The sequence below is a fragment of the Oncorhynchus gorbuscha genome, linkage group LG15 (genome assembly GCF_021184085.1).
Source record: "Oncorhynchus gorbuscha isolate QuinsamMale2020 ecotype Even-year linkage group LG15, OgorEven_v1.0, whole genome shotgun sequence".
Taxonomy (NCBI): domain Eukaryota; kingdom Metazoa; phylum Chordata; class Actinopteri; order Salmoniformes; family Salmonidae; genus Oncorhynchus; species Oncorhynchus gorbuscha.
The window spans coordinates 78,873,433-78,900,932 of NC_060187.1; the positions used below are offsets into that span (position 1 = coordinate 78,873,433).

General features: G+C 44.6%; 1 protein-coding gene across 2 annotated transcripts in view; it reads right to left on the minus strand.

Moving 5' to 3' along the window:
* LOC123996949 (voltage-dependent calcium channel gamma-4 subunit-like) overlaps positions 1-27,500 on the minus strand; it is a 57,200-nt gene that overhangs the window by 29,587 nt on the left and 113 nt on the right. For both annotated transcript variants that reach the window (XM_046300833.1, XM_046300832.1), the window contains exon 1: positions 27,258-27,500. This exon is cut by the window's right edge and continues 113 nt beyond it. The gene's annotated coding sequence lies outside the window, so the exon portion shown is untranslated. The remainder of the gene's footprint in view (positions 1-27,257) is intronic.

Consider the following 27,500-nt stretch of genomic DNA (forward strand, 5'->3'; position numbering starts at 1 on the left):
TTTCACTGTGCTACAGATGACCCCCTCATCTCTTTCATTGTGCTACAGATGACCCCCTCATCTCTTTCATTGTGCTACAGATGACCCCCTCATCTCTTACGTTGTGCTATAGATGACCCCTTAATCTCTTTCGATGTGCTACAGATGACCCCCTCATCTCTTTCATTGTGCTACAGATGACCCCCTCATCTCTTTCATTGTGCTATAGATGACCCCCTCATCTCTTTCATTGTGCTATAGATGACCCCCTCATCTCTTTCGTTGTGCTATAGATGACCCCCTCATCTCTTTCACTGTGCTACAGATGACCCCCTCATCTCTTTCATTGTGCTAAAGATGACCCCCTCATCTCTTTCATTGTGCTACAGATGACCCCCTCATCTCTTTCATTGTGCTATAGATGACCCCCTCATCTCTTTCATTGTGCTACAGATGACCCCCTCATCTCTTTCATTGTGCTACAGATGACCCCCTCATCTCTTTCATTGTGCTACAGATAACCCCCTCATCTCTTTCATTGTGCTACAGATGACCCCCTCATCTCTTTCGTTGTGCTATAGATGACCCCCTCATCTCTTTCGTTGTGCTATAGATGACCCCCTCATCTCTTTCATTGTGCTACAGATGACCCCCTCATCTCTTTCGTTGTGCTATAGATGACCCCCTCATCTCTTTCGTTGTGCTACAGATGACCCCCTCATCTCTTTCATTGTGCTACAGATGACCCCCTCATCTCTTTCATTGTGCTATAGATGACCCCCTCATCTCTTTCATTGTGCTATAGATGACCCCCTCATCTCTTTCATTGTGCTATAGATGACCCCCTCATCTCTTTCATTGTGCTACAGATGACCCCCTCATCTCTTTCATTGTGCTACAGATGACCCCCTCATCTCTTTCATTGTGCTACAGATGACCCCTCATCTCTTTCATTGTGCTACAGATGACCCCCTCATCTCTTTCATTGTGCTACAGATGACCCCCTCATCTCTTTCATTGTGCTACAGATGACCCCCTCATCTCTTTCGTTGTGCTAGAGATGACCCCCTCATCTCTTTCGTTGTGCTATAGATGACCCCCTCATCTCTTTCGTTGTGCTATAGATAACCCCCTTCACTAGTGTTTCTGTCTCGCACTGGGTGGATAATGCCTCTCAAAAACTCCCTCTTCTTAACCATTGTGGCTGTGTCCAATTGCATGTGTGTGTGTGTGTGTGTATGTGTTTGTGCATGAGAGAGAGAGAGAGGTATAGAGAGCGGGAGTGGTTGTGTGTGACCTTAAACACAAACCAAATGATTTTATCCAGTGCCTCTGAGTATTTAGTGAATGACCTTACTAACAAGCTGCTGAGTTATTCCCCTTAGCCTCAGCTCCCCTGTGTCTACTGTCTTTTAATTATGGGCAATGAAAATTGGAGGGAAGGGTACGAGAGAGTTTGAGAGCGAGAGAGAGTGAGTAAGAGAGAGTTAGAGAGAGAGAAGGGGAGAGAGGTAGAATAAAATGTTTCTCTGTAGATTCCATTATAAACCAATATAACGTTATAGACAAGACAAGTGTTGTCTTTGTAGACAAGACAAGTGTTGTCTTTGTAGACAAGACAAGTGTTGTCTTTGTAGACAAGACAAGTGTTGTCTTTGTAGACAAGACAAGTGTTGTCTTTGCATTTATGACCGAGTAAGAATTAGTGATGTGAAGTGGATCCTAATCGCACCACAGATCACCTTCACGAATATGAAAAGTAAAAACATAAACCGCTCCTTCCAAAAACAGCCCCATAAATCACAAAGGAGATGTGGATATTTTAGCAGCTACAGCGTTAGCTATTCATTGCACAGATCAACTACCAAATTGCTCTTTGAATAAATGATGATGGCTATGATAACTTTCCTCACACACGTGAAGTGCGGAAGGTCTACAGAAGTAGGATCTTAATTTGATCACTCTGGTGCAGGAAAACTTTCCTGCTATGAAGGACATATAAAACGTGTATTTAAGGTTTAAAAATGCTTCTGAAGTTTGTAATTCCCACTTGGAAATTTCAGACTTGATTTCCCTTATGAAAAATTGATCAACCCCTACAAAAATGTCCATTAATTATAATCCACATAATAATTCACATTTCCTGTTGCTGCAGGATTATTTTACTGCTGTAGCAAACTGTCTCAAATGAAGGTCCTACATCTGTACGTGACTGGAGAGTGAACACGCTACGGAACATTCTGTCCAGTAAGGTGCCCAGCCTAAAGACTGCACACCACAGTTAGAGATTCACAGAGTTCAGAGGCAATTCATGACCTTGGGACTACAAGGCTCTATCTGCACAAAGCATACTCTAATTCTGAGATATTGAGCATCAAAGTTTTCACATCCCAGAGCTCAAAACATTCTTGTAGTGAATCATTTTTTATAACCCATTAGGGTCCTCATCTTTAAAAGGTACCTAAAGTGCAGAGTATCAAAAATCGTGAGACATTTGTAAATCATTTTTGTTAGGGAGATGCAATCGCACATGGAACCTTGTGGCTCTGAAATGTCAATCTGGGTTCAACCACAAGGTTCTATCTGAAATTTCTGAATTCCACATGTTCAGTTTTTAAGAAGAATGTAGCTATTTGAATACATAATTCAACAGCACTATTCTACCAAGAGAGAGTCAACACATCCTCAAATACATTAAGATGTATTATGGTATTTAGATGAATTAGTCATCACTGAACAACGACGTGACAGCATCATTTGTTTTAAGATGATGTTTTATTGCTTATGTGCCATTGTTGCTAGCTAGACTAGCCTAGCCCATACTTAGAGGGAGAAGGCAAAGACATACACTACCATTCAAAAGTTTGGGGTCACTTAGAAATGTCCTTGTTTTTTAAATACATTTTTTTTGTCCATTAAAATAACAACAAATTGATTAGAAATACAGTGTAGACATTGTTAATGTTGTAAATGACTATTGTAGCTGGAAACGGCAGATTTTTTGTGGAATATCTACATAGGCGTACAGAAGCCAATTATCAGCAACCATCACTCCTGTGTTCCAATGGCATGTTGTGTTAGCTAATCCAAGTTTATCATTTTAAAATGCTAATTTATCATTAGAAAACCCTTTTGCAAATATGTTCTGATTAAAGAAGCAATAAAACTGGCCTTCTTTAGACTAGTTGAGTATCTGGAGCATCAGCATTTGTGACTTCGATTGCAGGCTCAAAATGGCCAGAAACAAATAACTTTCTTTTGAAACTTGTCAGTCTATTCTTGTTCTGAGAAATGAAGGCTATTCAATGCGAGAAATGTCCAAGAAACTGAAGATATTGTACAACTCTGTGTACAAATCCCTTCACAGAACAGCGCAAACGGACTTTAACCAGAATAGAAAGAGTAGTTAGAGCACCGGTGCACAACTGAGCAAGAGGACAAGTACATTAGTGTCTAGTTTGAGAAACCGACGCCTCACAAGTCCTCAACTGGCAGCCTCATTAAATAGCACCCGCAAAACACCAGTCTCAACGTGAAGAGGTGACTCCGGGATGCTGGCCTTCTAGGCAGAGTTGCAAAGAAAAAGACTTCTCAGACTGGCCAATAAAAATAAAAGATTAAGATGGGCAAAGGAACACAGGCACTGGACAGAGGCAGATTGGGAAAAAGTGATATGGACAGACGAATCTACATTTGAGGTGTTCGGATCACAAAGTAGAACATTCGTGAGGCGTAAAAAAACGAAAGAGTTTGACGCCATCTGTCAAGCATGGTGAAGGCAATGTGATGGTATGGGGCTTTGGTGGTGGCAAAGTGGGAGATTTGTACAGGGTAAAAGGGATCTCGAAGAAGGAAGGCTATCACTCCATTTTGCAACATGTTTGAAGGACAGCTATGTTTGATGGACACAATTATTATTTAAATTAAAAATCATTATTTATAACCTTGTCAATGTCTTGACTATAATTCCTATTCATTTTGCAACTCATTTCATGTATGTTATCATGGAAAACAAGGACATTTCTAAGTGACCACAACCTTTTGAACGGTAGTGTATGTTCTGATTAGAGCTCGACCGATTATGATTTTTCAACGCCGATACCGATACAGATTATTGGAGGACCAAAAAAGCCGATACTGATTAATCAGCCAATTTTTTTAGATTTATTTGTAATAATGACAATTACAACAATACTGAATGAACACTTATTTTAACCTAATATAATACATCAATAAAATCAATTAAATAATGAAACATGTTCAATTTGGTTTAAATAATGTAAAAACAAAGTGTTGGAGAAGAAAGTAAAAGTGCAATATGTGCTATGTAAGAAAGCTAACGTTTAAGTTCCTTGCTCAGACATGAGAACATATGAAAGCTGGTGGTTCCTTTTATAACATGAGTCTTCAATATTCCCAGGTAAGAAGTTTTAGGTTGTAGTTATTATAGGAATTATAGGACTATTTCTCTCTATACCATTTGTATTTCATTAACCTTTGACTGTTGGATGTTCTTATAGGCACTTTAGTATTGCCAGTGTAACAGTATAGCTTCCGTCCCTCTCCTCGCTCCTCCCTGGGCTCGAACCAGCAACACAACGACAACAGCCACCATCGGAGCCGCGTTACCCATGCAGAGCAAGGGGAACAACTACTAGAAGGCTCAGAGTGAGTGATGTTTGAAACACTATTAGCGCGCGCTAACTAGCTAGCCATTTCACTTCGGTCACACCAGCCTCATCTCGGGAGCTGATAGGCTTGAAGTCATAAACAGCGCAATGCTTGACGCACAATGAAGAGCTGCTGGCAAAACGCACGAAAGTGCTGATTGAATGAATGTTTACGCGCCTGCTTCTGCCTACCACCGCTCAGTCAGATACTTAGATACTTGTATGCTTGTATGCTCAGTCAGATTATATGCAACACAGGACACGCTAGATAATATCTAGTAATATCATCAACCACGTGTAGTTAACTAGTGACTATAAGATAAGTTTAATGCTAGCTAGCAACTTACCTTGGCTTACTGCATTCGTGTAACAGGAAGTCTCCTTGTGGAGTGCAACGAGAGAGAGGGAGGTCGTTATTGCGTTGGTGACAATGTGAAAATCTGTCGTTTTGCCCCTGAAAGAGGCAGTTAACCCACCGTTCCTAGGCCGTCATTGAAAATAAGAATGTGTTTTTAACTGACTTGCCTAGTTAAATAAAGGTATAAAATAATATTTTTTAAACGGCAAATCGGCTCCCAAAAATACCGATTTCGGATTGTTATGACAACTTGAAATCGGCCCTAATTAATCGGCCATTCCGATTAATCGGCCGAGCTTCTTGTTCTGATTGGTCCATGTGTATTTGTTCAGGCTTGTGATTGAAGATAGAACGTTATAGCATCACGTTCAAATGGGTTTATGCAGAGAGGACCATCTATACCAGGGGTGTCAAAGTCAAATGGACGGAGGGCCAAATAAAAAATTTAGCTACAAGCCGAGGGCCGGACTGTTCGAATGTTCATTGAAAATTTTTTAAATGACGCATATAGTCTAGTGAACCTAATTGAACCTACTGAAAACCTAACAAATATATTCCAATATGATCAGATAAATAAAGCAATATTTTCTTATGGCTCTGTCAGTAATCTTTAATTTTCAACAGACACAAAAGACAAATTTCCTTTATATAAAAATCCCCATAACATGAACATTAAATGAAAGAAACCTGTATTCAAGGCACCATCAGTAGCCTATATTTTCTATTTTAGCAAAAGTGGGCTAAATTTACTTCAAAGAAAAAAACAATAATAGCAATTTTCTATCATCCACTCAACTGAAATATTTTTAAAATATAATTGGATTGAAATACAATAAAATAAAGTGCAAAAATCTATTAATCAAAAACAACACTTTGTTTAAGGAGAAGTAACATGCAGTGAAAACAAATATTAAACTTTAACTTTTAAACTTGAACTGAGTAAAAACTCTAAATATGTGATTGCACAGTAATGTTCACTTGTTTGAGGTTGAGGGTGATACTTGGTGGTGTCCCATCTTTTCCACAAGTTCATCAATGTTCGGGGTAAGGCTCTGAGCTGAGGAAATCCTCAGAATTGAGTGGAGGTGTTCAGCAGTAAGTCGACTTCTGTGTGATGTTTTGTTCAAGTTCATCAAAGAAAACAGTTGTTCACACAGGTATGTGCTGCCAAACATAGACAACGTTTGAGCAGCCTGGATGCGCAGCTGGGGCATTGTGTCGGGGAGGAAACGGGCGAACTCCGCAGCACCCACTGCCGCATATTTTGCCCTCAGTGCATCATTGCATTGGAGGTCAATCAACTCCATTTGGAGGTTTGGTGGTGAGCTTTCCACGTCAACAGCAAATGGGTTACCGAGCAGTTCCAACCTGCTTTTTGTGCTTCAAAGTCAGCAAATCGGCGTCGAAAGTCAGCGGCAAGCATACCTATTTTATCAGCCAACTGTGCGCTCGGGAACGCACTGGTAGAGAGCTTCTCTTTCATGGTCTGGCAGCTGGGAAAGTGGCTCAAATTTTCTTTCCGCATCTGCGTCTCCCACAGAGTCAGTTTGGTTTTAAATGCCTTCACTGTACTGTACATATCAGAGATGACACCATCCCGACCCTGCAGCTGCAAGTTCATTGCATTCAGATGACTCGTAATGTCACACAGAAAAGCCATTTCACACAGAAACATTTCGTCTCGGAGTTGTGTTGTGTCTTTCCCTTTGCTGTCCAAGAACAGACAAATCTCCTCACGAAGCTCGAAACATCTTTGAAGCACCTTTCCCTGGCTTAGCCATCGCACCTCTGTGTGATAAGGCAAATCACCATGCTCCGTTTCTAACTCCGTCAGAATTGCCTTGAACTGGCGGTGATTCAAACCTTTGGCTCTGATAAAGTTAACTGTGCGCGTGATGATGCTCATTACATGCTCCATTTTCAAGGCTTTACCGCACAACGCTTCCTGGTGTATGATACAATGATAAGCTGTCAGCTCACCTGTCGCGTTTTCCTCTTGCATCTTTTCCCGTATCTTCGCCACCAGTCCGCTCCTGTGTCCACACATCGCAGGTGCTCCGTCGGTTGTCAAACCCACAAGTTTTTCCCAAGGCAGCTCCATCTCATTTACACATCTTGACACCTCTTGATACAAATCATGCCCCGTAGTTGTGCCATGCATAGGACGTAAAGCCAAAAACTCCTCTGTCACGCTTAGGCTGGAGTCCACTCCGCGGATGAAAATTGACAACTGGGCAATGTCAGAAATGTCGGTGCTCTCATCCACAGCCAAGGAATATGCAATGAAATATTTTCCCTTTTTCACAAGCTGCTCTTTTAGATTGATGGACAACTGGTCTACTCTCTCGGCAATGGTGTTTCTGCTCAGACTCACATTTAAAAAGAGTTGCCTTTTTTCTGGGCAAACTTCGTCACAAACTTTAATCATGCAGTTTTTGATGAAATCCCCCTCCGTAAATGGCCGGGCTGATTTAGCGATCTCTTCTGCCAAAATAAAACTGGCCTTGACAGCAGCCTGGCCTTGTGATTTGGCTTTTTTGAACAGAGCCTGTCGAGATTTGAGGCCTCGTTTTAATTCCTCTGCCTTTTGTAGCCTTTGTTCCATGTCCATATTCTTGTTGTTGTCCGCGTGTTTCGTTTCATAATGTCGTCTCAGATTATACTCTTTCAGTACCGCCACACTTTCTCCACACAGAAGACACACAGGTTTTCCAGCTACCTCCGTGAACAAATACTCCGACTCCCACCTTGTTTGAAACCCCCGGTTCTCAGTGTCCACCTTCCGTTTTGCCATTTTTGATGGGTATCTGAAAGTTAATTTTACTGTGATGCTGACAACTGCTGTGCCAATAAATATTGAAATGAAGCAGCCTACTGCTCGGTGCGTCACCGTTGCATTGTGGGAAATGTAGTATTGGTGCGTGTAAAAGATCTGCGGGCTGCCGGCTTGCTGCGGTCTGCGGGCCGGTTCTAATAATAAATCAAGATCATCCCAGGGGCCGTAAAAAACCTTCTCGCGGGCCGGATGTGGCCCGCGGGCCTTGACTCTGACATATGTGATCTATACCATCTATGAAGAACCATATAATGTCAGCTAGAACCTTATAGTCCCAAGGTTTGGAATCACATGTCCAACTATATGCGTCAACCTCTCAGGACCTTCTGTCACGGTTCATGAATCCACCGCCTCCCTCTCTCTTTTTCTCTCTCTCTCTCTCTCTCTCTCTCTCTCTCTCTCTCTCTCTCTCTCTCTCTCTCTCTCTCTCTCTCTCTCTCTCTCTCTCTCTCTCTCTCTCCCGTGTTTGTGTGGGCGTGGTTCCCAATCTCGGCCTGATTGTCTGCGCCAGCTGGAACCACTTATCTTCCCTTTATATGTTCTGTAACCAGTGTTTCTTGTTGTCAGATCGTTGTTACTTCCCTGAGGTTGTGTCGTGTGTCTGTGCTCTTCTCTCGCCGCCCTTGTGTGGATTATCTGCTGTGCTCCTTACTACCCATCCGGACACACTCCCCTATAAGATTTCTCAGCACGCTATCATTGGAAGATGCGCCCTAGTCCCTGGGTCGGATTCCGTCTGAGTACAGTCTGTCTGTCCTGTTGCTGTTGTAAACTGTATTCATTAAACCATCGTTGCTTGCATCTTGCATCCGCCTCTGTATTGTCACAGAACGATCTGACCAGACCATGGATGCAGCGAGTTCAACGAGTCTGACCGAATTAATTTCCCGCAGTATCACGAGAATGGATCAACAAGAGGAGAACATCTCCAGCACAGGTCGGGCAGTACAAGCCCTTGCGACGCAGGTATCCCAGCTGATCCAACAATTACAACATCTGAGGGGTTCCGCTGCGCCACCTACACCGGCAGTTCAACCCGCCCCGCCAGAGCCGGATTCCCAGCTAGAGCCACGGCTACCGACACCAGAGGGTTATTCAGGTGATCCTGACTATTGCAGAGCCTTTCTTACGAGATGTTCCACGCATTTCTCGTTGCAGCCACGGACCTTCAACCGTGAACAGTCTAAGGTAGCATTCGTACTCACACTGCTATCAGGCAAAGCGGCTCTTTGGGGAACGGCGGTGTGGGCGAACCAGGACCCATGCTGCACCTCATTCCAGACACTCTCCGAGGAGATGAGAAGGGTCTTTGATCGGGCCGTGGCGGGTAGGGAGGCGGCCAGACTACTCGCTGACCTTCGCCAAGGAGACCGTTCAGTATCGGAATACTCCATCCAATTCCGCACTCTGGCCGCAGAGTGTCAGTGGAACGAGGAGGCGCAGTGGGACATGTTCCTGCATGGGCTGGAGGACCAGATCCAGATGTTCTGGACCTTCCCAGGAGTTTAAATGGACTAGTGGAACTAGCCTTGAGGGTCGACACTCGTCTGAGTCGTATTGGCCGCCGAGCATGCCCTAACAGACCGTATAACGACACGGAGGTCGGGCATGCCAGCGGCGGGAACACGGCCAGTTCAGCCTCCGCTCACGAACCCATGCAGCTGGGGAGAGCTCGCCTCTCCCGGGAAGAGAAGGAGAGGCGGAGATCCCAAGGACTCTGTCTCTACTGTGGTAGAGCGGGCCACTTTATCCACTCCTGCCCGGTAAAAGATCAGGCCCGGTAGTAAACATGAGGCTACTATCGGGTGGTGTCACCACAGAGAAGACCTCATCATCTACTCTCCTCCCGGTAAGACTAAGATGGGCCACCCACACGCACGACACCCAAGCCTTACTGGACTCAGGAGCAGAGGGTAATTTCATGGACTTCGAGCTCGCTCACAAACTCCAGATTCCTATCACCTCACTCACGCACAAGATATCCGTCAACGCTCTCAATGGTCAAGAACTCCCCAACATTTCTCACACCACTGAACCTATTACACTCATCACTTCTGGCAATCACACTGAGACACTATCATTTCTACTCATGGACTCACCCCTTGCACCATTAGTTCTCGGCCACCCTTGGCTCACCCAACACAACCCCAGAGTTGACTGGGGTCATAACTCTATATCCATGTGGAGTAACAAGTGTCTTGAGTCCTGTTTAGTGTCTGCCTGTTCATCTGTGTCTGATTCTGTGTTTCTAGAGGAGGCAGTGGATTTGTCTAACGTGCCTGTTGAATACCTCGACCTGAAGGAGGTGTTCAGTAAGTCCCGTGCTGCTTCTCTTCCTCCGCATCGTCCCTATGACTGTGCAATAGAATTATTGCCAGGTGAGTCTCCGCCTAAAGGCAAGTTATATTCACTCTCTGTTCCTGAGAGGGAGGCTATGGAGAGATCCATCTCTGATTCTCTGGCATCTGGATTCATTCGTCCTTCCTCTTCTCCAGCGGGGGGCGGGGTTCTTCTTTGTGGGGAAGAAGGACGGATCTCTGCGTCCTTGCGTTGATTACCGTGGGTTGAATAACATCACAGTGAAGAATACCTATCCCTTACCGTTGATGTCCTCAGCCTTTGAAAGGTTACAGGGAGCATCCGTGTTCACTAAGTTGGATTTACGTAATGCATATAATTTGGTTCGCATAAGGGGGGGGGGGGGGGGTGCGAATGGATGACAGCGTTTAACACCCCCAGAGGGCACTTCGAATATTTGGTCATGCCTTTTGGGCTATCCAACTCCCCAGCGGTTTTCCAGGCACTCGTCAATGACGTGCTGAGAGATATGATTGATCAGTTCATATATGTTTACCTGGATGACATACTGATTTTTTCTTCTTCTCTCCAGGAACACGTTCAGCACGTCAGACGAGTGCTTCAGAGGTTGTTGGAGAATGGACTTTTTGTCAAGGCGGAGAAATGCATTTTTCATGCACAATCCGTTCCATTCCTAGGTTACATCGTCTCGACTGAAGGTATTCGCATGGATCCTGACAAGGTTAAGGCTGTGGTGGATTGGCCAAGCCCAGATTCCCGTAAGGCCCTACAGAGGTTTCTGGGATTCGCCAATTTCTACTGCCGTTTCGTTCGCAACTTTAGTCAGATAGTCGCTCCTCTTACCGCCTTAACCTCCCCCAGAGTGACGTTCAGGTGGTCCGATACAGCCGAGGCTGCATTCGCCAAACTCAAGAGCTGCTTTGTTTCGGCTCCCATCCTCATAGCTCATGATCCCTCGCGTCAGTTCGTAGTAGAGGTGGACGCTTCAGAGGTGGGGGTAGGTGCGGTACTTTCCCAACGTTCCTCTTCTGACGACAAGATGCACCCTTGTGCGTTCCTTTCCCATCGGTTATCACCTGCGGAACGCAACTACGACATTGGCAACAGAGAGTTGTTGGCAGTGAAGTTAGCACTGGAGGAGTGGCGCCATTGGTTAGAGGGTTCGGGGGTACCTTTTATAGTTTGGACCGATCACAAAAATTTGGAATATATCAGAACCGCCAAGCGACTCAACTCCAGGCAGGCGCGGTGGGCACTCTTTTTCGGACGTTTTGACTTCTCTCTCTCGTATCGCCCGGGTTCCAAGAATGTCAAACCCGATTCCCTTTCTCGCATTTTTGACCATTCCGAACGCCCATCCACTCCCGAGTGCATCCTACCCGGGACCTTAGTGGTATCCACACTCACATGGGAGGTTGAATCGAGGGTCAAAACGGCCTTAGAAGGGGTAACGCCTTCGCCCGGTTGCCCGCCTAATTGGTTGTTTCTGCAGGAGGGGTGTCGGTCCGATGTTATTCGGTGGGGGCATTGCTCCAACGTAGCGTGTCATCCAGGAGTCAGCCGCACTAGCTTTTTGGTTAAGCAACGCTTTTGGTGGCCACTGATGGCTCGTGAAATTCACAGTTTTGTCTTGGCTTGCTCGGTTTGTGCCACTGGGAAGACTTCTAATCGACCCCCAGATGGGTTACTCCAACCGCTGTCGGTCCCTTCGAGACCCTGGTCCCACATCGCGCTAGATTTTGTTACCGCCCGCCCGCCCGCCCTCCCAGGGCAAGACGGTGGTGTTGACCGTGGTGGACCGGTTCTCGAAGGCGGCTCATTTTATTCCCTTGCCTAAATTACCATCTGCCAAAGAGACAGCGGTAGCTGTCGTGGATCACGTCTTTCGCTTACATGGCCTGCCGATGGACGTAGTTTCTGACAGGGGGCCCCAATTTGTGTCCAAGTTTTGGCAAGAGTTTTGTAGGTTACTGGGAGCGAGTGTCAGCCTGTCTTCAGGGTTTCATCCCCAGAGCAACGGTCAAACGGAGAGGGCCAACTAAGATTTGGAGAGAGTGTTGCGATGTTTGGTTTCTAAGAATCCCTCTTCCTGGAGTCAACAACTCTCTATGGTTGAGTACGCTCACAATTCGTTGCCAGTGGCAGCTACGGGTCTCTCTCCGTTTGAGGGTAGTTTAGGTTACCAGCCACCTATCTTTCCCAGTACGGAGTCCGAGGTCACTGTTCCTTCCGCTCACGCTTTCATCCAGAGGTGCCGTCACGCATGGAGCAGAGCCCGTGAGACTCTTCTCCGGGTGGGGGCGCGCACCAAGGCTAAGGCCGATCGCCACCGGTCGAAGCCCCCGGTATACGTCGTTGGCCAAAGAGTGTGGCTTTCTTCTAAGAACATTCCACTCCGATCCGTTTCGAACAAGCTTGCCCCCAAATTTATCGGCCCGTTCAAAGTCACCAGGATCATTAATCCGGTGGCGGTCCGGCTCAAGCTTCCTCCGGCGTATAGGAGAATTCATCCTACCTTTCATGTGTCTAAAATAAAACCTGTGTTTCAGGCACGCATTAACCCGCCGGTCCCGGTTCCCCTGCCGCCACGACTTGTTGATGGGGAACCCACCTTTTCTGTCAATCGTATTTTGGACTCTAGAAGGAGGGGACGCGGATTCCAGTACCTGGTGGACTGGGAGGGTTACGGCCCGGAGGAGAGAAGTTGGGTACCTGCTAGGGACATTCTGGATCACTCCCTTATCGATGATTTCAATCGACAGGTAAATTCGCCTGGGAACGCCAAGAGGCGTTCCTAGGGGGGGGGTATTGTCAAGGTTCATGAATCCACTGCCTCTCTCTCTCTCTCTCTCTCTCTCTCTCTCTCTCTCTCTCTCTCTCTCTCTCTCTCTCTCTCTCTCTCTCTCTCTCTCTCTCTCTCTCTCTCTCTCTCTCTCTCTCTCTCTCTCTCTCTCTCTCTCTCTCTCTCTCTCTCTCTCTCTCTCTCTCTCTCTCTCTCTCTCTCTCTCTCTCTCTCTCTCTCTCTCTCTCCCGTGTTTGTGTGGGCGTGGTTCCCAATCTCGGCCTGATTGTCTGCGCCAGCTGGAACCACTTATCTTCCCTTTATATGTTCTGTAACCAGTGTTTCTTGTTGTCAGATCGTTGTTACTTCCCTGAGGTTGTGTCGTGTGTCTGTGCTCTTCTCTCGCCGCCCTTGTGTGGATTATCTGCTGTGCTCCTTCCTACCCATCCGGACACACTCCCCTGGATTTCTCAGCACGCTATCATTGGAAGATGCGCCCTAGTCAGTCTGTCTGTCCTGTTGCTGTTGTAAACTGTATTCATTAAACCATCGTTGCTTGCATCTTGCATCCGCCTCTGTATTGTCACACCTTCGTCTGTGTTCCATAAGGGTGTCACGTTGTATAAATGATTGGAATACATAATAGAGGGTTTTAATACTCCATCCAAAAATACAACATGCCACGAAAGGCACGGGGACGAAGCCCAAAACAAACATGGATACAAAAACACAGGGATGTAACCCAAACAACAGAGTGAGGTTAAACCTCTAATAAACACACGGGACGAGACCCGTAATAACAACACACGGGACGAGACCCGTAACAACAATACACGGGACGAGACCCGTAATAACAATACACGGGACGAGACCCGTAATAACAATACACGGGATGAGACCCGTAATAACAACACATGGGACGAGACCCGTAACAACAATACACTGGACGAGACCCATAACAACAATACACAGGATGAGACCCGTAACAACAATACACGGGACGAGACCCGTAACAACAATACACGGGACGAGACCCGTAACAACAATACACGGGACGAGACCCGTAACAACAATACACGGGACGAGACCCGTAACAACAATACACGGGACGAGACCCGTAACAACAATACACGGGACGAGACCCGTAATAACAACACACGGGACGAGACCCGTAATAACAATACACGGGACGAGATCCGTAATAACAACACATGGGACGAGACCCGTAACAACAATACACAGGATGAGACCCGTAACAACAATACACGGGACGAGACCCGTAACAACAATACACGGGACGAGACCGGTAAAAACAATACACGGGACGAGACCCGTAACAACAATACACGGGATGAGACCCGTAATAACAATACACAGGATGAGACCCGTAATAACAAGTGCACAACAATACACGGGATGAGATCCGTAATAACAATACACAGGATGAGACCCGTAACAACAATACACGGGATGAGACCCGTAATAACAAGTGCACAACAATACACGGGATGAGACCCGTAATAACAATACACAGGATGAGACCCGTAACAACAATACACGGGATGAGACCCGTAATAACAAGTGCACAACAATACACGGGATGAGACCCGTAATAACAATACAAGGGACGAGACCTGTAATAATGAGTACACAATACACGCAGCGCGAAAGCCGAAACAATGAAGTTCAGATACTCACAAGACCGACGGACATGGGAACAATAACCGACAAGACAGTGGTGAACAGAGGGCACATATATACATTTACTAATCAGGGGGAATGGAATAAGGTGTGCACAATGAGACAGTTCAGTGACGCCTAGAGTCCGGTGACGTAGACCTCCGGAACTGGTGCACAGAATGAGCAGCAGTACCGGGGGAATCCGTGACAAAGGGAGGAGGACGAAATCTACTAAAACACACTGTTAAAGTAATTCTACCTATGATGTTGGCATGATTTCATCCCTGAATGATACAAATATAGATAGGCACTGAAAATAGATTCCTCATGAGCGATACTTTGTGGAATCTACAGGACTCAAATGACAACACAATAGAAGCAATAGACTAAAATACATCAGAACATAACAGAGAATAGAAGACAAACTAACAGATGTTCTGTATCTGTAGCTTCTCTGTGACATTAGTCTCATTCACCAGCCAAGTCTCTGAGAACAGAAACAGGAAGCTTAGAAGCCTGGCTCATAAGACTACAACAACATGATCAACATCCAACACGCAGACCAACTGAAAGCATCACAGTCATTATGAGCAGGGAGGGTTGTGTGTAAGATCATGCTGCAGATGAGAGTCTGGCAGGAGGAGGAGGCTGAGCTGGAACACCTGAGCACGGTCCTCACTCCTAGGTCTACACAGCTGGCACCTTGAGCAAGGCTCCACACGGACAGACACCCACACACACACACGCACTCACATGCTTGCATGCACGGACACACACACTCACATGAGCGGACATGCATAGAGTAAAATGTTCATGCAGAGACAAAGACAAATTATATAAGCAGTTGAGATTCATTTTTGTGTCACCCAGTGGAAAGCATTTAGTCACAGAGCACATCAATCAAACAGCACCTGGAAGAGTAATGCTATATCTCTGTCTTATCACCGAAATACTGGAATACAGGTTTGTTTGAACAGCACTGCCCCCCGTGGACTGTGCCTCACTAATCTACAGATGCTACGTAGGGACACATTTTAATTTGGCCGATAAAGGACATGCATTGAAAATGTAGTTAATTCATTGAGAAATTATTTTGTGCAACCAATTTTGTCCACATGCTCCATCGCACACATGTTGATGTTCTATCCACACCAGATGACACACAGGTTAAAATAGCAAAACCAACTGTGAACCAATTCATTTGGGAGCATGTCAAAACACACATGAAAGACTCATGGACCTTTAACTAGCTTGATGTTGCTAACTAAATGTCCTGGAAGATGAACGTTGGGTTGTTATTTTACCTGAAATATGGTCCTTTTTATTGCTGGATCGTTGTAGTATTTGGACCCGGAGTCGTACAAAATGTTGTGTTTCTCTACTCTGACTATGAACATTGAGAAATCCCCTTCTGAGCCAATGCATTCAGCCTAATAAAGCCTAATAAATACATTTCATATATGCTATTGCAAAAGTAATCCTTTGGTTATGTTTATGAAGGTCTTCGGTAACAAATGTGTTTCATTCGTTAATGTTACTGTAGGCTGTAAAAACAATTCAAGTGTTTTACACCATCACAAAGAAATGCATTATTATTTCATTAAGGCAGGTCTTAAGAAACTTACAAAAATGTATTGTATTTCAAATGAACAGAAGAGCATATTTGAACTTGTATTATGTTACTAGTCTGTGCTTACTGGATATGGCTACGCTGCTGCAAGTGCTCAATTATAGATCGCATGGAATAGCGGATATAATATTCAACATTTTGAAATAGAGCCCTTGCCTTAATTTTAAGAGTTGCTTGGCAAACGTACAGTATGTGTTTTAGGAACATTCTAACCTGCTCTTTCCAATTGGTTATGAAATCAAAATGTCGTACCTGCAGGAAGGATGATTTGCTCTGTTCCCTTTGTCAATTACCCATACTGCACTGCAATCTCTTCATTCACAAGGCAATTGATAATATTGTCACCCATCAGACTATTGTCAATTTAAACTTGTTTTTAGGCTATACCTATTATTATAGGCCTATGTGTGAAATGAGTTTTGATCCAGTTTAGGTGTACAGTAGGCCATTGTCAGATGGCAGCCAACTGTTGGGTGAAGAAAGAGGGGAGGGGGGGTGACATGTCCTCCTAGTTATGGACATTTTAACAAAGGCAGTGTGTTGAATAGACTTATTTAGGAAAAGTTCAGGATGGGGCGGGTGTAACTTTAAAACAGTCTTATATGACCACTGATCAGCACTTTTACACTGTAAAACAGTCTTATATGACCACTGATCAGCACTTTTACACTGTAAAACAGTCTTATATGACCACTGATCAGCACTTTTACACTGTAAAACAGTCTTATATGACCACTGATCAGCACTTTTACACTGTAAAACAGTCTTATATGACCACTGATCAGCACTTTTACACTGTAAAACAGTCTTATATGACCACTGATCAGCACTTTTACACTGCGAAACTGAGTCTTATATGCCTAAGAGGAGTCTCATCGGATGATACAGAGACAACACAAACAACAGCAATGTGGGCATGCACACAGAAACACACACACACACACACGAGCATAATACACAGTCAATATATACATCATCTAAACATCTAAACCATTAACACTCCATCACTTTACAGTAGATCAATGGAAAGTGCTTTAGCCAACTACATTGTCATGGGCCCAAGCATACACACACAAGCACACAAGGACACACACACACACAGGCAGGGGGCCCATGTTGTGTGACTGTTGATCACTGAGCATGACAGTCAGAAGGAGGAGGCGGCTCTGTGAAGTCTTTTATCTCTGCTCTATACACTCAGTGACTCTACACAGGCAGTGGCTTTATGTCTCTGATACCATAGGGCTGATTCATCACACTGATATACAGCACCACCACATCATACAATACACCAGCTAGTTCATTTCCATGACAGGAAAACACAGGTGATGTACAGTCGTGGCCAAAAGTTTTGAGAATGACACAAATATTAATTTTCACAAAGTCTGCAGCCTCAGTTTGTATGAGGGCAATTTGCATATACTCCAGAATGTTATGAAGAGTGATCAGATTAATTGCAATTCATTGCAAAGTCCCTCTTTGCCATGCAAATGAACTGAATCCCCCCAAAATATGTCCACTGCATTTCAGCCCTGCCACAAAAGCGGATATCATGTCAGTGATTCTCTCGTTAACACAGGTGTGAGTGTTGACGAGGACAAGGCTGGAGATCACGCTGTCATGCTGATTAAGTTTGAATAACAGACTGGAAGCTTCAAAAGGAGGGTGGTGCTTGGAATCATTGTTCTTCCTCTGTCAATCATGGTTACCTGCAAGGAAATACGTGCCGTCATCATTGCTTTGCACAAAAAGGGCTTCACAGGCAAGGATATTGCTGCCAGTAAGATTGCACCTAAATCAACCATTTATTGGATCATCAAGAACTTCAAGGAGAGCAGTTCAATTGTTGTGAAGAAGGCTTCAGGGCGCCCAAGAAAGTCCAGCAAGCGCCAGGACCATCTCCTAAAGTTGATTCAGCTGCGGGATCGGGGCACCACCAGTACAGAGCTTGCTCAGGAATGGCAGCAGGCAGGTGTGAGTGCATCTGCATGCACAGTGAAACAAAGACTTTTGGAGGATGGCCTGGTGTCAAGAAGGGCAGCAAAGAAACCACTTCTCTCCAGGAAAAACATCAGGGACAAACTGATATTCTGCAAAAGCTGCTGAGGACTGGGGTAAAGTCATTTTCTCTGATGAATCCCCTTTCAGATTGTTTGGGGCATCCGGAAAAAAGCTTGTCCTGAGAAGACAAGGTGAGCGCTACCATCAGTCCTGTGTCATGCCAACAGTAAAGCATCCTGAGACCATTCATGTGTGGGGTTGCTTCTCAGCCAAGGGAGTGGGCTCACTCACAATTTTGCCTAAGAACACATCCATGAATAAAGAATGGTACCAACACATCCTCAGAGGGCAACTTCTCCCAACCATCCAGGAACAGTGTGGTGACAAACATTGTCTTTTCCAGCATGATGGAGTATCTTGCCATAAGGCAAAAGTGCTAACTAAGTGGCTCGGGGAACAAAACATTGATATTTTAGGTCCATGGCCAGGAAACTCCCCAGACCTTAATCCCATTGAGAACTCGTGGTCAATTCTCAAGACGAGGGTGGACAAACAAAAATCCACAAATTCTGACAAACCAAACATTGATTATGTAAGAATGGGCTGCCATCAGTCAGGATGGCAAGGTACAAATCTGTCGTTCTGCCCCTGAACAGGCAGTTAACCCACTGTTCCTAGGCCGTCATTGAAAATAAGAATGTGTTCTTAACTGACTTGCCTGGTTAAATAAAGGTCAAATAAAAAAAATATAAAAAAAAATGTGGCCCAGAAGTTATTGATAACATGCCAGGACAGATTGCAGAAGTCTTGAAAAATAAGGGTCAACACTGCAAAGATTGACTCTTTGCATCAACTTCATGTAATTGTCAATGAAAGCCTTTGACACTTATGAAATGCTTGTAATTATACTTCAGTATTCCATAGTAACATCTGACAAAAATATCTAAAGACACTGAAGCAGCAAACTCTGTGAAAATTAATATTTGTGTCATTCTCAAAACGTTTGGCCACGACTGTATATACAGTTGAAGTTGGAAGTTTACATACACCTTAGCCAAATACATTTAAAAACTCAGTTTCACAATTTCTGACATTAAATCTTAGTGAAGATTCCCTGTCTTAGGTTAATTAGAATCACCACTTACTTTTAAGAATGTGAGATGTCAGAATAATAGTAGAGAGAAGGATTTATTTCAGCTTCTATTTCCTTCATCACATTCCCAGTGGGTCAGAAGTTTACATACACTCAATTAGTATTTGGTAGCATTGCCTGTGAATAGTTGAACTTGGGTCAAACATTTCGGGTAGCCTTCCACAAGCTTCCCACAATAAGTTGGGTGAATTTTGGCCCATTCCTCCTGACAGAGCTGGTGTAACTGAGTCAGGTTTGTAGGTCTCCTCGCTCGCACACGCCTTTTCAGTTCTGCCCACAAAGGTTCTAAAGGATTGAGGTCAGGGCTTTGTGATGGCCACTCCAATACCTTGACTTTGTTGTCCTTAAGCCATTTTGCCACAACTTTGGAAGTATGTTTGAGGTCATTGTCCCGTTGAAAGACCCATTTGCGACCAAGCTTTAACTTCCTGCCTGATGTCTTGAGAAGTTGCTTCAATATATCCACATACTTTTCCTGTCTCAAGATGCCATCTATTTTGTGAAGTGCACCAGTTCTTCCTGCAGCAAAGCACCCACATCTGATGCTGCCACCCCCATGCTTCACATTTGGGATGGTGTTCTTCAGCTTGCAAGCATCCCCCTTTTCCTCCAAACATAACAATGGTCATTATGGCCAAATAGTTATATTTTGTTTTATCAGACTCACGTCATCTACTGATTGGATTTCTGCAAATATGTATCTAAATACCATGTGAGTCCTCTTACATTTGGGAACTCTACAGTTCTATTGATCAAACAACCATAAAAAGGTAGGCTATATTTGCCTATATGCATATCAACAACTACAAGATCAACAACTAATGCTAGCCGAAGCAAGGTGAGCTAATATCTAACGAAGGAACATTAGATAAATCCTCAATCCTTTTCAACTTGATGGCTGTCATAATTGCACTGATAAACGACGGATAATTGCAGCCTGCTCATCTTTCTGCAGCTTGCCTGCCAATGCATGCGTTGTCCCAACCAAGCACCCAACTAACTGGCTAAAGTTGGCTAGCTTGCTAGCTAGCTACTTCCAGACACAAATGAGAAAACACCTCACTGACCATTTTACTCGCCTTAGCAGAGGTGGCTGTTTACATGTTATCTAGAGTGTTTGTGACTAACTATGACTTTTCTTTTTTACCAACACCAGTCATATTCAGAGGGTCTTACACGTTCGTAAATTCATCAGTTATTCTTCACTCTGGCACACTAAGACAAGAGTGGTCTAAAATCGGAGTAGATAGCTAGCCAGAGTGAATTTGCTAACTGGATAACAGTTGTTCAGCATACCTAGCTAGCTAGAAAAGCTATTCACATTTCTTGCTAGCTAACCAAATGACACGTGCATCTCTAGCTGTGTAGCCACCGAAAAATGATACGAGGAAAATAAGTCACTCACCCATTCTGTCAATGACATGACTTCCTCCTAGCAGCTAACTAGCTAGCTATCTAGCTAAAGTTAGGCCCTATGTTTTTAGCTTGATACATAAATAGATCCACTAGCATACTAGCCACATATTCACATTATGATTATGGCTTGTGATCATTGCCCTTAATAGTTTGATTGTATTGACATTCCCAGCCTTAGTTACATTTGTTTTGTCAAAGTAGATGTGTATTAGTGTTGTCACGATACCAGAATTTTTACTCCAGAATGACCACCTGTTACGCGAGTGCAGTGGCAAAAGGACCTTGTGGCTGCAATGAGCCAAGATAAGTTGCTAGCTAGCATTAAACTTATCTTATAAAAAACAATCCCAAAAAATAATTGTCTGATTAATCGGTACCTGCTTTTTTTGGTCCTCCAATAATCGGTATCGGCAATGAAAAATCAGAATCGGTCGACCTCAAGTGTGCATGCATTGAGTTGTTGAGCTTGTTTTGGCTACAGTTGAAAAACAATATGTTTCTCTTCCATTTGGGACTTATTTTATAAAAGTTATTGCTGTCTTTTTCAGACCCATGACGTCATTCACACACACAGTTAGTTTGAGGCTGGCGATGTGAGGCAAAAGTGAATTAATAACGTTTTTGGTGACAATCAGCTTTGAAATCAGCAATATTTTGCTCAATAGTTTGCAAAAAGGTACTATGGTAGTGAATTGATGTTAGCTTCACTTGTAAGCTAGCAATGCAAGTTAGCCTACAAAGCTGGATGCTACCGGCATCTTATTGCATTGTAAAGTGTTCTAGTCTGTAATGGACATTGTTATGTGAACAGTAATTAACAAATGAAATATTTCTACATGCGGTGTTGCATTTTTCAGGTGTGTTAACTTCTGTGCAGCATAATAAGTGGTGATGCATCCCAGACTCCCAGTGAAAGCAGTGTTTCCTCAGGACAGGCTACAGCTAGCAATGAGGAAGTGGAGCAGGCATGATGTGCTGGCACTATAAGCAGTGTTTCCTCAGGACAGGCTGCAATGAGGAAGGGGAGCAGGCATGACTATAAGCAGTGTTTCCTCAGGACAGGCTACAGCTAGCAATGAGGAAGGGGAGCAGGCATGATGTGCTCGCACTATAAGCAGTGTTTCCTCAGGACAGGCTACAGCTAGCAATGAGGAAGTGGAGCAGGCATGATGTGCTCGCACTATAAGCAGACATTGGCTGCGCTGATAGAAAGACTTGATCCTCTCTCAATCAGTAGACAACGTGAGACACATTTGACTGGTGAGAGACTGGGGAGAGAGACTGGAGAGAGACTGGGGAGGGACTGGGGAGAGGGACTGGGGAGAGAGAGACTGGGGAGAGGGACTGGGGAGAGACACTGGGGAGAGACACTGGGGAGAGACACTGGGGAGAGACTGGAGAGAGGGACTGGGGAGAGACTGGAGAGAGGGACTGGGGAGAGAGACTGGGGAGAGGGACTGGGGAGAGACACTGGGGAGAGACACTGGGGAGAGACTGGGGAGAGACTGGGGAGAGACACTGGGGAGAGACACTGGGGAGAGACACTGGGGACGCAAGACTGGAGAGACACTGGAAAAAGATGAGGAGAGACTGGAGAGAGACTGGGGAGAGACTGGGGAGAGACTAGGGAGAGATTGAGAGAGACGGGATAGACTGGTTGGAAACTGGGGAGAGACTGGGAAGAGACTGGGGACACTATAATGAGAGGCTGGGTAAGGAGAGCCTGGTTAAGGAGAGGCTGGTTAATGAGAGGCTGGGTAAGGAGAGACTGGGTAAGGAGAGGCTGGTTAGAAGAATGGGAGCCCAGAACCATAGTCATAAAAGACAGCGCTGCTACAAAAGCATTGATCCTCTGAACAATTGCTGCATGACAGAAATGATGATCATTGCAGAACTCAACTACTGCGTTTCACTAAAGAGAGAAACAGAAGGAGTGAGAGAAAGGGAGACAGGGAGAAAGAAGAAATCATTCCTTCCTGGGACTGGAATTACAGTGTAGTGACATGAAAAGAGATGGAAAGGGGAAAAGAAAGAGGAAATGTTCAAAAAAGTTTCAGATATTCTGTCCAACTGTTCTAGGTCACCCATAAATTGGCTGATATCACTTTTACCCCTAGGCCAGTGCTCCTCATTGGGTAGTGGGTGTTCCACATTGACATTGGATGAAGTGAGTTCCCCCCTTTCAATGTAAAGCAATTTGTAATTTTGAACAAAAATGTATATTCAAACCTGCCCAACACCAAGATCAGAAACCAATTGGAGCCACATTTCCTAGATGGAATGACCCAGCACTTCCATCAGAGCAACCTGGAAACAGTGTCCGCAAACAGAGAAGGAAGGAGGACAATAGTCAGAGGCCTATAATGATCTCCAGGCAGGCAGCAGAGCTAGGCAGAGCAGAGGCCTGGCCTCAGTAACACCAGAACAGTAAGGGCACAACAGATGACAGATTGAGAGTCAGATAAGTGGAGCTGATAGGGCCCTCTATAAACTTATGTCATAAAGAATTACACTTTCTATGAATCACCTAAGAAAAGTTTGAATAATTAGTGCGTAACACATATATCATGCCGTTTAAAGACACGTGCTGGATGCATGGAGGCCTGGATGTCTCTGTCTAATTGTCAGAAGATCCCGATGGTTTGTCCTAAATTGACTATGACATTAAATCTCAAACTGATCAAACTGTACTATCTGTTCAATGTAAATGTAATATCTATGGGGGTACTGCGTATCTATTATTGATTATCTATGGGAGACCTGCAGATCTACAGCACACCTCATTCCAGGGGCCCAACTTTGGTTTTAGAAGTGTGGGGGGGGGGGGGGGGGGGCATCATTTGTTTTATATAACAAAAATGTATCCAGTTGGATAAACACTCCAAACAGTCTCCCCGACCACTCGGAGGCGCATTTTCTATCACATTCCAATGATAAAACTGGGGGGGACTAAAATGCAATTTCAGAATACAGGGGGGACCTCCCTAGATTCCTCCCCGGATTCAACTAGTTGATTAGTGCTGAAGATATCCCTCTAGTGGTGTGGGGGCTGTGCTTTGGCAAAGTGGGTGGGGTTATATCCTTCCTGTTTGGCCCTGTCCGGGGGTGTCCTCGGATGAGGCCACAGTGTCTCCTGACCCCTCCTGTCTCAGCCTCCAGTATTTATGCTGCAGTAGTTTATGTGTCGGGGGGCTAGGGTCAGTTTGTTATATCTGGAGTACTTCTCCTGTCCTATTCGGTGTCCTGTGTGAATCGAAGTGTGCGTTCTCTAATTCTCTCCTTCTCTCTTTCTTTCTCTCTCTCGGAGGACCTGAGCCCTAGGACCATGCCCCAGGACTACCTGACATGATGACTCCTTGCTGTCCCCAGTCCACCTGGCCATGCTGCTGCTCCAGTTTCAACTGACCTGAGCCCTAGGACCATGCCCCAGGACGACCTGATATGATGACTCCTTGCTGTCCCCAGTCCACCTGACTGTGCTGCTGCTCCAGTTTCAACTGTTCTGCCTTATTATTATTTCGACCATGCTGGTCATTTATGAACATTTGAACATCTTGGCCATGTTCTGTAATAATCTCCACCCGGCACAGCCAGAAGAGGACTGGCCACCCCACATAGCCTGGTTCCTCTCTAGGTTTCTTCCTAGGTTTTGGCCTTTCTAGGGAGTTTTTCTTAGCCACCGTGCTTCTACACCTGCATTGCTTGCTGTTTGGGGTTTTAGGCTGGGTTTCTGTACAGCACTTTGAAATATCAGCTGATGTACGAAGGGCTATATAAATAAATTTGATTTGATTAGTACTATACACAAACTGTAGCAGGCCCTACACTCACTGTTAAATCACAGAGTCAATGGGTTGAGTTGACATGGATCCTTATCTTACTGGGTCTCACCAATACACCAGCGTAGTAGCATGGATTTGACCTTTCTGCATAGAACAATGATCAACACACAATGGAGAAGCAGTTTGGTGAGTGACAATAAATCAAACAGCTTTCAATGTGGCTTCAACATGTTCTACAAGTCTATCCAGCTAGCTCACGGTCTACAAGTCTATCCAGCTAGCTCACTGTCTACAAGTCTATCCAGCTAGCTCACGGTCTACAAGCTTATCGAGCTAGCTCACGGTCTACAAGTCTATCCAGCTAGCTCACAGTCTACAAGTCTATTCAGCTAGCTCACGGTCTACAAGTCTATCCAGCTAGCTCACGGTCTACAAGTCTTTCCAGCTAGCTCACGGTCTACAAGTTTATCCAGCTAGCTCACGGTCTACAAGTCTATCCAGCTAGCTCACTGTCTACAAGTCTATCCAGCTAGCTCACGGTCTACAAGTCTATCCAGCTAGCTCACGAACTACAAGTCTATCCAGCTAGCTCACAGTCTACACGTCTATTCAGCTAGCTCAACTTCCCATAGGTGCTAGTGGTTCCCAAACTGTTGAGCGAGGGTTCGACAGGGGGTCGATGGGGGGGGGTCACTCTCCCCCAAATTATATTATTATACATTTATTGTTTAAAGGAACTCAGACCGGCTTTAAACTTACTCTTTCAAGTTGTAATAGTAGAATGCACAAGGTACAATTTCAAAATTTGGTAGTGCATCCTCAGTTCCTCTTGTCATGTCAGTCATAGCATAACTTAGCGAGCTATTTATAACGCACAATGTTCCCCAATGCTGGAAGGGGGCCCAGAGTGAAAAACTTTGGGAATCCCTGTTCTATCTTACAGGGCTGCTTTAAGAAAGGGTGTTTGGAACAGACCACAGTCCTAATATTCTGGGGGAAGTTAATCAGGTGAAAGTAATTATGCAAAGATTTTTGACCATCATGTAAAGCTCTATATTGCAGTGGATTGTAAATATATCATCCCAACAACTTGGACTACGTTATTACATCAAGAGGTCAGACGATGCAATGGCATGGTTCCTGACAGTGCTGCAGCTGCAGTGATGGCTACATGCATGGAAGAGCCAGGGCCCTCTGGACAGTCACACACATCATCACAGAACAACAACCAATACAGAGAGCATGTCTGAGGGGGATGCTGTGGGGTCAGGAGAAAACAGAGCTGCAGAAAGAACCATAGCAATACAATGGACAGCATGGCCTTACAGTTCAGCTCCAAAATCCCCCATGATTCTTCCACCTCCAGCCAACATAGTGGAATAACATAATGTGCCACTGTAGCAGGTGTAGAAATAGGTTACTGGGAAAGATGGTGAATTACGAGAGATGGCATGATATAATCGTCAAGTAATCCGACATTTCAAATGGAATAGGGTTCCCAGTCCAAATGTAGTCGAACATTGCTTGGAATTGAATGCCTGTTAATTCTAAGAATTGAACAGCTGACTAGCAGAGCTGAGAGAGAGAGAGAGAGAGACCTATGTTGGTGACAACTGAGCAAATGGCCATTTATAGAGAAAAAAATACAAATACTTATGAGCTACATGTCATAACAAACATGCTGTTCTGCACTCTGGTCAGTCAAACCCACTAACGTGAAATACCACTGGGGAACACCATTCCACCTCAGATTTCATAATCCTATGGAGAATGAAGGCTTGAACAACCTACGTGTGGGTTTAATAGTTATGTATGGACCTAAGAGAAAAAAGACATGTGTGGTGGTCCTCTGTGGAGACGAGGCAGAGGCCTCAAGACAAGATGGTCACAAATGACATGCCCATAAGATCATGCGGTGCATTTAGGCTGCAGCATGAAACTAATATGATAGGCTTCCATAGTTATTGGCGCGCTTGAGCATTCAGGCAGAGATAGACAGTGTGAAGGATGGATGGATGATATGAAAGCAATGCCACACAGACACATGTTCGATACAGCACGACAGACAGAGCCGCGGCGGAGAGCATGGAGAGACTGAAATACAGCGATGCGGACCGCAGTGCATTCATTAATACAGTATACACATCACACTAACTGCACTGCCTCCACCGTGGAAAATGGACGCCTAGTGTTATGCGACCGACCGACCGGCATAGTGCGTGAGAACTCGTTTGACTGAGGATCAAAGACACATTCACACACTATGACCTCAAACACACTGAAAATGTGCAGGACACTCTCATACAGCCATATTAAACACCTGTATAAACGGATTTCTATGGATGCGCTGTCGCCCAAACGCGATATTATAGGGATATGTAGTTGCATTCGAAGCATCATTTCTGCTCTTGTAGTGTAATTTGCAGAACAAAGGCACATTAATTGTACGTTTAATTGCCTACATTCATGGTCTGTTACTGTTTTAGTAAGTTGTGTGCAGTGTGAAACGAATTGGCAGGAGAATGTAGCTTGCAAATAGCCATCGATTGATTGGTTTTTCGTTAAACCAAATACAAGCACTTAAACAATGACCAATATTATAACCTATATTACAAGCCCCGAATGTAAATAATCTTATAGACAAGTCTTACCTGCCGGCTTATTATTTCAGAAGCTTATTCGAAGACCGTCGCACTCCCAAAGAGAGGAAAGGGAGATGGAGAGAAAAAGAGAGAGGGGGGGTGGACGACAAAATAACGGCCTCGAAATAACAAACAGGGGGGAAATAAGACAAAATTACGTGAAAAAAATACCGTGTAAGAAACTGTATGTCATTTCTCTACTAAACATAACTCAGCCATATGATGAAATGGTTTTAACAGATATACAGCGGA